Consider the following 13,026-nt stretch of genomic DNA (forward strand, 5'->3'; position numbering starts at 1 on the left):
TGCATACGAAACGTTTACGCTGTGCCTATTATTAGCGCTGTGCACGTACAGCTGTCGACGGAGCGGCGAGTAGAATCTTCTCGGTCCTCGACTGCTCACTAGTCCTAGTCCTAGTTCTAGTCTAGAGTCTATATGTACTGAGTGCCGTTTTCTTCTAACTAGGCGTAAACCGTGATTGCCGTTGACTATTTTTTGGATTTAGATTTTAAAAATCACTCAGTCCTCATCTTCGTTAGATAGTTTGAACTGTGATGTCGAACCATTAACTATCGCTCATCATCAATGCATAGTTAGTGCAACGTTACTTTTTTTTACACACAGTTTTCTATGGGCTGCACGTTCGGACAATGATGCCAATTTCATTTTGCATATCTGGGATATTCCCCACAAATTTGATCTAAATAAAAAGCTTTAGAAGAGATTCCTTTAAAAAATTAATAAATATTGTTTAACATGTTTATTTCAGCTCCGTATTGCAATTTTACTAAATAACAGTTTTTGCAGTACTTCGTGTGAGATTTCATCAGTAAATTGACATGTGTAGAACCTTTCTAGTTCGTTTTGCTACAGTATGTCAGTACGTATTTTCTGTTGGCGCAAAAGGGCCGATAACAATATTTGAATAGCGGAATAGAGATGGCCGTGTGTAAGCAAAGGCTTACACAGAAATGAAATAAAATCACACAAAAGAAATATCAAAGATTCATTTTCTTGTGATCTTCATTGATTGCATTTCATATAAACAGAAAACATCATCCAGGTGAATAGGTACAATGTTCCCACAAACGAAATATCGCAAACGATTGTACACAGGTAAAATAATGACTTACTGATATCAAAAAGCTTGAATTTCCACGGAAATGTTATATTACTTTGATAATCCCGTAGTTCTAAATCAGAACGTTACAGTGACAGATTTGATTTTACTAAACTTCCGAGTTTCCTGACGATGAGGCGATCGCGAGCAGAAAAACAGAGATCTACAGTCTAGCAATGCATATCATATGCAGATCTACAGTCTAGCAATGCATATCATATGCATGCAGCTAGCTAGCTGCAGCGTGCGCGCGCGTGCAGGCTCGATACGGTGACGTCACATTCACAGCCGTTTCCAGATCGACTCGCTCCGTGTCTGGTGCCTGCCCCGAGTTGTCCGACAGAGGGCGATTCTTTATGCGGGCCTACTTTAAAAACCTTTAATTTCATGAAGTGATGTTTTTTTTTTTTTTATAGTAAGGACAAGACTCAAGATTCCCTCACGAATGAACCGATGTTTATACGATTAGAGGCGAAGTTGAACATTCACTTTATCGTGTGTCCATGTTAGCTCAATTTCGTCGGGCAGTGTGACGCCTGCTAGAATCTTTCAGCACAATCTGCAATTTCTGTAAGCATTTCGTTTGTGTTTGTTTGTTACCATCTGTCAGATCTGGCGCCGACGGGGCCCCGATAACGTCTCTCGCGATCGTTAAACCCGACGACGACGAGAGTAATCTTCTTCCCATCTACATTGACGGCCACGGGAAGGAAAACGGGATAGAAAACACGGCCTTCGCCAGCGGCGACCCGCCCGAGGTCGGCAACGGCCACGCGCAGGTCGAGATTCCGGAAATCGCCGAAGATGTCCCGGATGCTCCCGAAGCGCCCACGAACACCATTCCCGCTCCGCCTCCTCCTCCGCCTCCTCCCGCGGCGCAGACAGATGTCAAAATACCCGAGCCGGATTATGACGTTGACGATGAGGTATGTAATTACAAAGGCAAGCCCTCCGTTAGCCCGCCCATTCCTATTATGTATAGCCATGGATACACGTTTAAATCATGATAATCATAGATCCGGCACCGTTTTGATTAAAATCATAGAATCGTAATATTTGCCCTTGATCGGACATGAAATAGGCATGAAATAAAGATATCGTATGTCAAGTAGGCCTATATGTGTGTAATGTTACACACCATTGAAGTTAGGTTTATCTTATCTTTTGGCCAAATTTTGAACGGCTTCGACGAATCGCATTTTTTGTCATCATACACAGGTCACGTTAGCCTATGTCGGCCTTTTTAGTTGTTGTGGGAGATGTACATTCTTGCATGAAACCCAGATTTTCATTCAATGGATGTTATCACTATAGGCCTTCTTGATAGCCAGCGAAGCCCCAACGCCCGCCGACGCCCCAGACATTCCGCCTCCCCTATCGGACACCGCACCACCACCGCCACCCCCGCTGGAATCATCTTCAACAGCGGTAAAGATCGCTCGCCGGAAATCAATCAAACAAGCCTTCCAAATAATGTTTGCACTCCTTGCTACTTGATCTTTCTCAATTCCGATTTCTTTACCATCTAACTTATCAGTTCCTTTCTGGTGTAGGTGCCATCCTGTCCTCTACCTTAATCATAATGTTAATACATAACGGATGGTTGCTACCAAATACGTTGATACAACACTACTATTTGTCCTTTTTTGTGTGTGTTTACGGAGTCCCATGGATCCTGAAAAAAAGCTTCGGGAAGTTGAGACTCTCGTATGACACGGATGAAGACAACATGATAACTTCTTTATGGTTATTAAGAATGGTGATGATGGTGCTGATACTGTTTATGATGGTAGTGGTTGAAATTAACAGGAGAATGCTACTGCTATAGTGCTGGTGATGATGACGATGATGGTGATGATGATGATGATGATGATGATTATGTCATTTTTCACAAGATTGAAAGAGGGATGACTAGAAAGATTAAGGACAGGTGATTATCATGAGTGCTGATTACTCAGAGGAGGAAACTTAAAGGAATCTTATCAACAACAACAACAACAACAACAACAGGAATAAAGAAACACTTTCATGATAGAGCTATTAAATCATTAGATCCAGGACCTTCAATACCAACCTTGTAATCATGTCGAGAGGAATAAAAAAAGTTTCTATCAACGAAGTTGAGGCTCCATTAAGTAAATGAGAAGCGTCTGTGAAAGGATCTCAAGCAGATTTCATGGAGGAGACTCCAAAAACTTGTAAATTGGCCTCTGTTTATTAACAAGTGAACGTACCTCTAATGTATGTGTTAACAGCCCAGTAGCCATGCACTCATCCAGATACCAGACCCTGATCAGACAGGGCTGGAACAGCTCCCTGATCAAGCACAACCGGATCCTCCTCCGACGTCAACACTACCACCACCACCACCACCACCTGAGGTAGCACCGCCACCACCGCCTCAAACACCGCCACCACCAGTTGCCGCGGTGACGCCAACGCCCCCGTCACTTACTGACTCTCCACCATCGGTTGTGTCGGATGTAGCGGTAATCCTTCTCCTTTTAAGGGGAATATCTACTCCCTGCTATGCCCTGCAATCCAGCTCCAATCCCCGCTCCCTTCAACGTGTGTGTTAAGCTTTCAAGGGTGCCGCCATCCACGGTGGTTGCTATCTGTGGTGGCGCTATTTTCCATCTGTGAAATTTTCGCTTCTTTTCTATGTTTGTATAATTTATGTCTGGAAGAGTGTTTCGTTGTATCTCTCACGTATTTTTACCCCACGCTCCATTCCCCACCCTTTTAAAGCCAAGTAGATTCCTTTCTATGGTCCAATTTCCATTACAGCCTCTGTGTATTGTGCAAGCCCTGCCAAGAAGGATCATCCAATGTTTCACCTGCCCATCTTGCAGTGTCCTGGTGTGACATGCTGGCTCTGTGTTTCCTTTTATCTCATGAAAGCATCATTTTCCCCGCTTCTCCCCTTTGTGCTCATGTTCTTTAATCGCGACCTCCTCAAAGACCTGTGACGGTGTTCTATTCTCATCGCTGGGGTGTGATTGTGGGGAAACAACATATGTTTGCTGAGTTTTCTCTCTCAAAAACTGTCGACACTATTTTGAATCTCTTCAAATCTTGCCGTGTCTTCTGCAAAAATCCTAGAATCGATGCAGCTACCCCAGCCTGGAGGTATGGTAATCATCATCACTATATACTGTAATCATCATCTTGGATTACTCTCGTGTTTCTCTTTCCTTGCTGTCGCAGATACCACCGCCGCCCATGTCTCCCCCTCCTCCCCCGCCACCCGACGTGTCAGAATCCGCGGTAATAACCCCAACATTGACCTCATTTCGACCGTAACCAATCCAGTATTTACACCTGTCAGGTTAAATCAATCATAAACTTCTGATCATGGTCAACTTGTATCTCTGCAAGCACAACATCTGTGATATCAAACCGACATAGCGCAACCATTCATTTTCACATCGTTCCCATGGTAAATTCATGCATGTCAATAAAATACTGTTCATTGTCCATCTGGCAAATTAATCGATACATTTCATAATCAGTGATACAATTTTGGAGTTCACTTTTCATCATTTTCATCAAGCGCGATTGCAGCCAAATGACACTCTTTCGTTGTTACATAGAATGATTTTCTTTGATTGTGTTCAAATAAGTGTATCTTTTTTCATGACATTTTCCCAAAGATGCTACCTCTTCTGAATTCATGTATTTCCGATATTTTTCTTTCAACTTGGATTGATGATTTGGAGTCACTAACCAAAAACATGTTCGGGACCGTATATTATTGAGAACGTCATATCATTTTGTAATCACTGTTTTGGCAAACATGAATTTTCGTTATTAGTGAAATAACGATCACACCCTTTACATAGGGCAATTAAAAAAAAAAACTCACTGATTTTGTTTTCACATGTTCCGATGTCATTTTGGAAACTGACTAAAATCGTTCTACTCATTGATTTCTGGCAGTCTGATGTCTACAGTAAGAAAAGACATAGATGCAAATTCATTACGTTCATTGAACTGTCTTCTCCATCTCAGATATTTTTACCACAGTCACCCACGTTTCCACCGCCCCCTACACCAATACGATTGCAATACGACCAAGAAATAATTTCTTCAAATACATCGGTAAATTGGTCATGCCGTGCGAGTTTTGATGCATACGTTTGCGGTGAATTCAATCAAATTTGATCAATAGCTGCACCGCACTATCTTGCACAATGTAACTTTGAAAAAGTATAAACTGCTTTCATCTACACCATTAGGCAAGAGCGAATGCAGACAAAAGTCTGCCAAATCCAATTTATTCAAAATCTCCAAGGATTTCCTCCAAGGAGATGCGGTTGCTGACCAATACCCAATAATGGTAATCGGAATCGTTTAATAGTATCTAGCACTGACCGTGAAAAAGGGCATAGTATACAGAACTAGAAAGTATTGCTCAGGCGATTGCACGAATTCTCCGTTTCTCATCGTTCCCCAAAATATGTAGACTTGTATGTATATCAACCAATCACCATGTCATCATCAGATATCTTTCTTTTGTGTCTGAAGTGACGTCATTGTCTACCATCGGAGTGTATTAGTTGATGAATCTTCACCCATCAAGCACAAACTCATCTCAAATGCATCATCATTCCATTTCGGGAGTGCAGATTGGTGTGATGTGTGCATGTGTCCGTTTGTTTGTGGGTCTGTACTTTATTTTTTCCACAAGAGTCATGCAGAAATCCCGAAGCACGTATTCACCTTCAACATAAAACACTCTCCTCAAAACTGTCATGCGAGATCACATCACTTTGGTATCTCATCACTTCAAAAGTCACGATTTTTTTTTTTTGTATTTGCATCTGTTCTGCACGTTAATTCTTGCTGGTGAAGTCCGCTGTTGTATGTCTTCTTTCGTTCTCTTTCCTTCCTTGCACGGAGTCTGTGCGGGTACATGTGTCCTCATTTCATCTACTCCTCTTTTGCACAGGTAACACCCATGGGCGTTCCCTCATCATCTCCTTTGCATGCACCTGCCCTCATCCCCATTCCTCCCTTATCCCAAGAGGATGACCTGTATCTAATACCACGAGACTCAGATGTTCCCGAATCCATAAACGCACCTGCTATTTACGCGATTCCCACTGTTCCCGCTATTCCCCATATTGCCACACCAAAGGGTGCTCGCTCCAGCTTGTTAAATTCCCTCAAAAGGCTGATACCCTCCCTCTCAAAGGCTGTCCCGGATGTTCTTCCTGCAGAAATTTCCGGAGAAATCCCGGCCGCTCCCAACTTCGAGACCGTTCAAAATCCCAGCAGTTTTAAGGTGGCAAAAAGCGTTTCCAAACAAATTGCTCCCGTACTAGGTGATGAAATTATGCCAGACTTAGACTCAAATATGCCGGATGTTTCTCTCACGAATCCTGTTCCCGTTTTAACGCCTAGTATTACGGGCTTCGGTAAATCCTCGAAGAGCCTAAAAACCAGTGCTCTCGCCGGGTTGTCAAAAGATGTATTTCCTGATGCGGAAAATAGCGATCTCCCTAACTCCAAATCTTTCAGCAACTCCATGAAATCTTTCTTTAAAAAATCAGTCAAGAAGCTCGCCCCCGTAGCGGCTGAAAGGCTCCAAGATGTAGTTCTGTCGGAAATTTCTGACCATATTCCCGAAGTCCCCTTACTTGAAGATATTCCCGATCCCATAGCGTCCGCCCTGTCAGACAAAGCGAAAGAGGTGATTCCGAACCTCGCAGAAAACGTGGTTGAAAATGTCCTAAACAACAACGAAGGTGATCCAAATTCAGCGGCTATAGGGAAGGCATTTAGTGCACGTATACCTGGCGCTCCTTCATCCGACTTAGTTTCTGTTCCATCGCCAAGTGGACTGATTAATGATTCATCGCACGAGGGCGCTAGTGCTGTGAAGAAAGAGCTGCCCAAATCCAAATTGTCGACCAAATCCACAAAGTCTTTCCTAAAGAAGGCAACTAAGAAACTGGCACCCGTAGTTGCTGAACACTTGCAAGATGCGGTACTTTCGGAAATCTCTGCCCACGTACCCGATATCCCTCTGGTAGACGCGATTCCGGAGCCATTGACGTCAGCCCTGGCTGACAAAGCGAAAGAAATTGTTCCAAATCTCGTAGAAAATGTGGCCGCAACCGTCCTTGCGGATAGCGAAGAGGATGAGGGGCCAACTTCGATGCGAGATGCCACGATGTCTGTGCTTAAAAACACAGCCAAGAGCCTCGTGCCCTCTGCGGAAGACATGGCGTCTGAGCTGCTCCCAGAATCTCTGTCTGACGCAGGCCCAGTCCTCCAGTCTCTGAGCTCCCCTCTGGGGAAGTCCCTTAAGAAGCTTACCTCATCATCAAAGAAATTACCCGATTCAGTGCCCACTGTAGTTTCCTCGCCATCTGAGTTACTGTCAGATCCCGCGCCCCTTTCGCATGTCGCATCACCTGCCAAGTCACTTCTGTCGAATCCATCGGCTCAGGTCCCAACCCCTCCACCCCTCCTATCCTCACCGCCAAAACTCCCATCATCACCACCCCTGGTCCCGTCACCACCATCTTCCGCACCACTTTCCTCAATCTCTCCAACGCCACCTTCACCTCCACCACCACCACAACCTTCGGTTCTTTCACCACCACCCATGCCCGGTCCAAAAGTGGAGCCTCCATCCTCCTTATCTTCAACTGTCTTTCAAAATGGGATTGACTCGGTTTTGCCGGTGACGGCTTCTTCTGGACTAGCGTTTCAATCACTTTCACTCACTGCAACACTAATACCATCTGAGCGTGTTCCAGACTCGGTGAGTTCCTTCTCTGGTCTAACACATCATTACTAATACCATAGACACTTTGATAGAAATGGGAGATGATTACACATTACTTGGTTGCACTTATCCATGATATATATTCTACTGAGTATATTCTTTAATTGTCATCATACTTGCAGACCCTTGCCATATCCAAATGTTTCCCCATTACCTGTTCTAACGTCTTGCATCTTGCAGTGTCACTGAATGTGAGCAAAGTGTTTGGCACCTGTCTGACCTTGTTTACGAAGAACTCGTTCAGTACGTTAATCCATTTATCACTGACCGAAGGTACAGGTTTTAATCATGATTTCCGTTTTCATTCGTTGACCAAATTAATGACTAAATATGATGCAAACCTTGTGTTCACCATCAGACTGACTATAGCTGGTACCAAGCTTCCAAGATCATTTTTTTTTTATATTTTGATCTGAACCATCGCTTTTTAAAAATAACAGTTTTCAAACAATCATGACATTGACTCTTATGATACTCTTATTGAGCCCCTTTTGATCCTATTACAATACAGTCAAGACGAGAAACTTCTGCCCTTATTACTTTTATCACGGAATTCATTTTCTTGTTTCTGTTACAAAACCATTATTATTTTTTTTTTGGAGTTAATTTTAGTCCAAGATTCTCATGCGATCCGTTTACAATTCCGGCATGTCTACAACAAGTTAAGAATGAATAGTGTTGTATCAATCATCATTTTAATTGATTCCTTAACACAGCTCTAATCTTCGATTGATGTATTTGTACTGACTAGGAGAATCAAGCGATCATTATAACTGTTAACACACATGTATTGCTAACCGATACCAGGGGCGGATATTGATATTCGGGGACTCTTATTCGTTACATACCATGTTTATTTTGTGTCATCTAACTTTAATACAGCCATTTCATTATATTACCAATACTATTCAGCCCCCCTCAGAAGAAGTGGTGTCTCCATCCAACGCCTCATCACCTCCACCACCACCTCCTCCTCCTCCCCCTCCTCCTCCTCTCCCCCCTTTACCGGTGCGATGAGGCGATCTTTAACCGTTAACTGGTGAGAATTCCCTCTTATTAAGGCCGCGTAAACTGACGCATGCACCGCTGTCTTTTCTCCTTCCGTCATGCCTAATACTAGTAGAGCCAAAAAAGGGGGAGGCAAAATGGTTGTAAGTTGTTCTGCTTTAATTGTCATGCCAGTCCCATAATAGGGACAGTTGCTTTGCTTTATTATTTATCTAGCCCCGTCACTCCTACGACTTTCCTTTCACGTTTATTTTAAAATGGACAAATATGTAAACAAATCCTGTATCCGCAACTTTCTTTCAATTCATCGATGACGATTTTTCTTTCTTTTTTTACTTATGAATTCACCTTGAACCAGTCATTAAGGCTTCTATATAAGTCGTCCTGAGGGTAGCGAATTTTAATGTAAATGATTATTCTTTTTCTTGTTATTCGCCCGACCGGTATGACTGTAAATCAATGAATCGTTTATTATCCTACGAACATCTCTGGTTTGAACGTCAGTCACTGTGATCGTTTCCTTACATTTACGCTATAATCACATCCCCGATGAGTGTTTGAAAGAAAAATCAGTCCTTACAAATCATTCTTAACAAGGAATAAAACACATTCAAGCCGGGTTTATAGTTAAAAACATCGATTCGCAGTTCCCTTCCAGAGATTTATGGAGATATCTCAGGTCTTCCGCTGTGATTGTTGAAGTATTAACCCGGGTGAATCTCGATTATTGCGAAGGACACTTTTACAATTGTGACTAAAAACTGGTATCATTGTTCTGATCACCCAGCACAGGATAACCTAACTTCATACGTCATGTATCAGTTTCGTTGTTTTGATATCAAAGAACACATGAGTGCTTTATGTAAGAGATGAAGGTGAAATCCATTTCGTTTGTCTAAAATCACAACATTCGTAATATTGTGCACTTCACATAACACAATCCCACACCCCCCGTGCTCCCACTAACATCCTAATTCCTAATCTTTCTTCCCACAGAACCCGGTGGAAGATTCAGAAGCGGAGCAGCCGTCAGCTGTCCTGCCCAACCAAGATGTCCTCTACTAAACAATGCCTTACAATTTGTCTGATACACATAATCATAATAGTGATATAAACCCTTGACTCCAAATGGCGTTAAATTCTTTCTGTTGATGTCCAAAAATATTGCCTTTAAACTGTCGAATCAATTCATGCAGGCTATTAAACCTGCAACATAACAGCAATTCATATTTTGCAGGTCATTTTGTCTGCTAAACCCTCGTCTGATGCGGCTTTTGCTGCACTGAGATTGCAGTTTTAGGTTGGCCTGTTCTGTGAGGAAAACACCCTCATGTTTCCTCTCTCAAGTTTGTATTTTGCGCCTTTTGGAACCAAGTAAGCACTCAGATATTGGAACATAAATTGCACAGTGTCTAACTCCTTGTCTGCGTTGAACTTAATTACCATTAAACCACTCCGTCTTAATGATTAATATTCGTTTGTGCTATTTGTTGAATTCACGACAAAAACAACAAAAATAACAATGATAACAACAATCATAATGATGATATTAATAACAATAGTAATAAAGATAGATATGATGACGATTGTAATGATGAAAATAAAAAATGATAATAATAGTAATAATGATAAATGTGATTATGATAATGATGGTGATGATAATGATGAAAATAAAAAAATAAGAAGAAGAAGCAGAAGAAGAAGAAGAAGATATGTCACGTGCTTAATATAATGCTTCTAAGCACAAGGGGGAAGAGAAGAAAGGAAAGGAAAGGACAGGACAGGAAAAATGAGAGATATAAGTGATTGATATCACCTGTTACGTCAAGGGTGTACGTGTCCTACCCGTGTTTTTTATGTTTGATTTTGTTGTTGTTGTTTTTTTGTTGGTGTTATACCACCCTAACTTTATTCATGTGATCTGTAAATATATTTCCATGACAACTGAAATTATGTAAGTTTACGTCTAGAAATGTTCTCGCTTACACCTTGGGGAAGCTTATTTATCTCTTTTACAGTGTAAGCAGATGAAGTAGAGCTCATTCATAAAATAGCTATCTCGCAAACTTTTGTGACTATAAGTTATATTGTATTCATGTCATAATGTTATTGATAATAGTTATTCTGCTTATAAATATAACCAGTAAATGAAGAATACATTAAAGATGAATATGTAATATGTCTTCGACATAGAGTTGTTGGACTAGGTGCTTCCAATGCAGAATCATATCAGTTATATATACTTGACGAGAGAAATTGTTTTCGCTCTATACAACCCTGAAGGTCCATGGCAGACAAGCGAAAAAAGCAACTAAAGTAACATCTTGACTTTGGGTTTGTATCTCTTTTCAGGAAAACTTGCCAGTTCCCACGACACGCGTTTAACTCTTCCCAGAATTCCCCGCGAGTATGCAACTATTAACCAATCACGGATCCCATGGGGAAGATGAAATGTTAAGAGGGAATATAAAGCTATTAACTTTTTTCCCGAATAAAAGTTGCATTGAGATGTGCGAAATACGCAGAACCATAATTCCATGTGTACTATTCGCTAGAAGTCAATTTCCGACTCCATGTGAAAGTCATGTAAGGATTATTTTAAACGGAGTATTTTTCTGACGTCAATCTTTGGAGCTCTGGTCATGATACAGAACTAGAGTCTTCACCAACCAAGACATTATTTCAAGAATGTGAATGTACTCGTATGGTCCGTTTTATCATTTAGAGTTTGAAAATCAGGGCAGTGAGCAGTGGTGAGAATCTATAGGCAAAACTGCTGAAAAATTCTCAACCCCTGTAAGACATGTGACTATTCTGCAAGATTTCCTTTACTTCACTCGACTTTGTTTGCGTGATGATGTGGTTTGGTGGAATCCAACACATTTTAAAGCGAAATCATTGATAATTACTGAAATTATGTGAATCTTGCACATAGCGCAGTCTTAACGTAGATAACGAGAAACAACATAACACACAAAGTTGACCTAAATACAATTGTTGCACACTCAGCTGAATTGATAAAAAGACGTACTAATGGTAACTTATTTGTTCGAGACAAAATGTATTAATTTTCCAAAGAAAGAACCTGTTCTTCTAGTTGTTTCCTTTTACCATCTTTGCTACCCAGATTGCTTTTATCGAATTTACACAAGACTAATTTCAATAATTATTCTGGCTGTTGAAGTAGGTTGTATTCTAATATTTCGAATATTCATGTGTATGCGGGAAATTATTATTATTAAACTTGCCAATTTAAAACTACGAATACCGTCTTCCTAAAAGAGATTGGGAATATCTGGTAGCAGCAGCGTTTGTGGCCTATCTGGCCAAAATTGTTTTCCGTACCTTTAATTTGTCCAACATGTGAAATGTCACTTTCGAACTATTAGTCGCTTGCTGTTATTCTCGTCTGTCGCATCAGTGATTGCGATATATATTACTGAAATCCTGTATGGTCGGTTGTCATGGTTGTGTATGATTCAGCCTGCTCAAAGAGGTATGGAATACAAATACATTTTGTGTTTCCTCCTTTGACTTATAAAGTCCTTGGGGAAATTTTCTTCAAAAATTATGAATTTGTCTTCCAAATAACATTTTTAGAGGAATACCTCAGACAATCCTTGAATAGGCCCCTATCATATTGGAGGACTGTGAATACATGGAACTTTTTAAATTCATTAAATCTACAGAGGATCTGAAAAGAAGACCTCTAAGAATTTGCTAACCTCAGTCAAAATTATCAACTTTAATCTTCCAAAATGCGTTGCCAATTTGAGTATTACTTATTAACACAGCAACTTTAAGGTCTGCGATAATTTCACAATTTAAACTAACAATGTTCTATCACAAAAACGAGGCTCAAAAGAAAGAGGTATTTTCATTTTACCATGTGGAATACCAACAATGAATAACTACATTTGTCATAAAACATATAAAACAGTGATTATAATAGCACTAAGCAACAGAAATGAGGCATACTGGACTCGATCTGACGTTATAACGAACCGTCCTCTTCCTTTAGATATAAATCAAGCCACAAGCATTTGTTACAACAAAAAGGTAAATTCGATGAAATAAATCACATCACAATATATCACCCTTCTTATGATGTAGACTAGGCCATATTTATCTTTAGCACACGGAGGTAGTGTATTATATACAGGTTTATATACCAGATTTGATCATTCCTTACATATCCCACTTCGTAACGAAAAAATTCGCAACATCCGGTTTCTGAACTTCATTAATAATTTGTATATACATTGCCATGGCGGAAAATACTGAACATGTATACTCTCAAGATAATACAAGTGAAGATCATTCTCGTATGTACTTTCACGTATATATTTCATTGTTGTATATTGCATACAAACAATCAGGTGAAAGAACAAGACAATGCACT

The sequence above is a fragment of the Diadema antillarum genome, unplaced genomic scaffold (genome assembly GCF_040938485.1).
Source record: "Diadema antillarum isolate AM-2024a unplaced genomic scaffold, OU_Dant_1.0 seq00000357_RagTag, whole genome shotgun sequence".
NCBI classification, from domain to species: Eukaryota; Metazoa; Echinodermata; class Echinoidea; order Diadematoida; family Diadematidae; genus Diadema; species Diadema antillarum.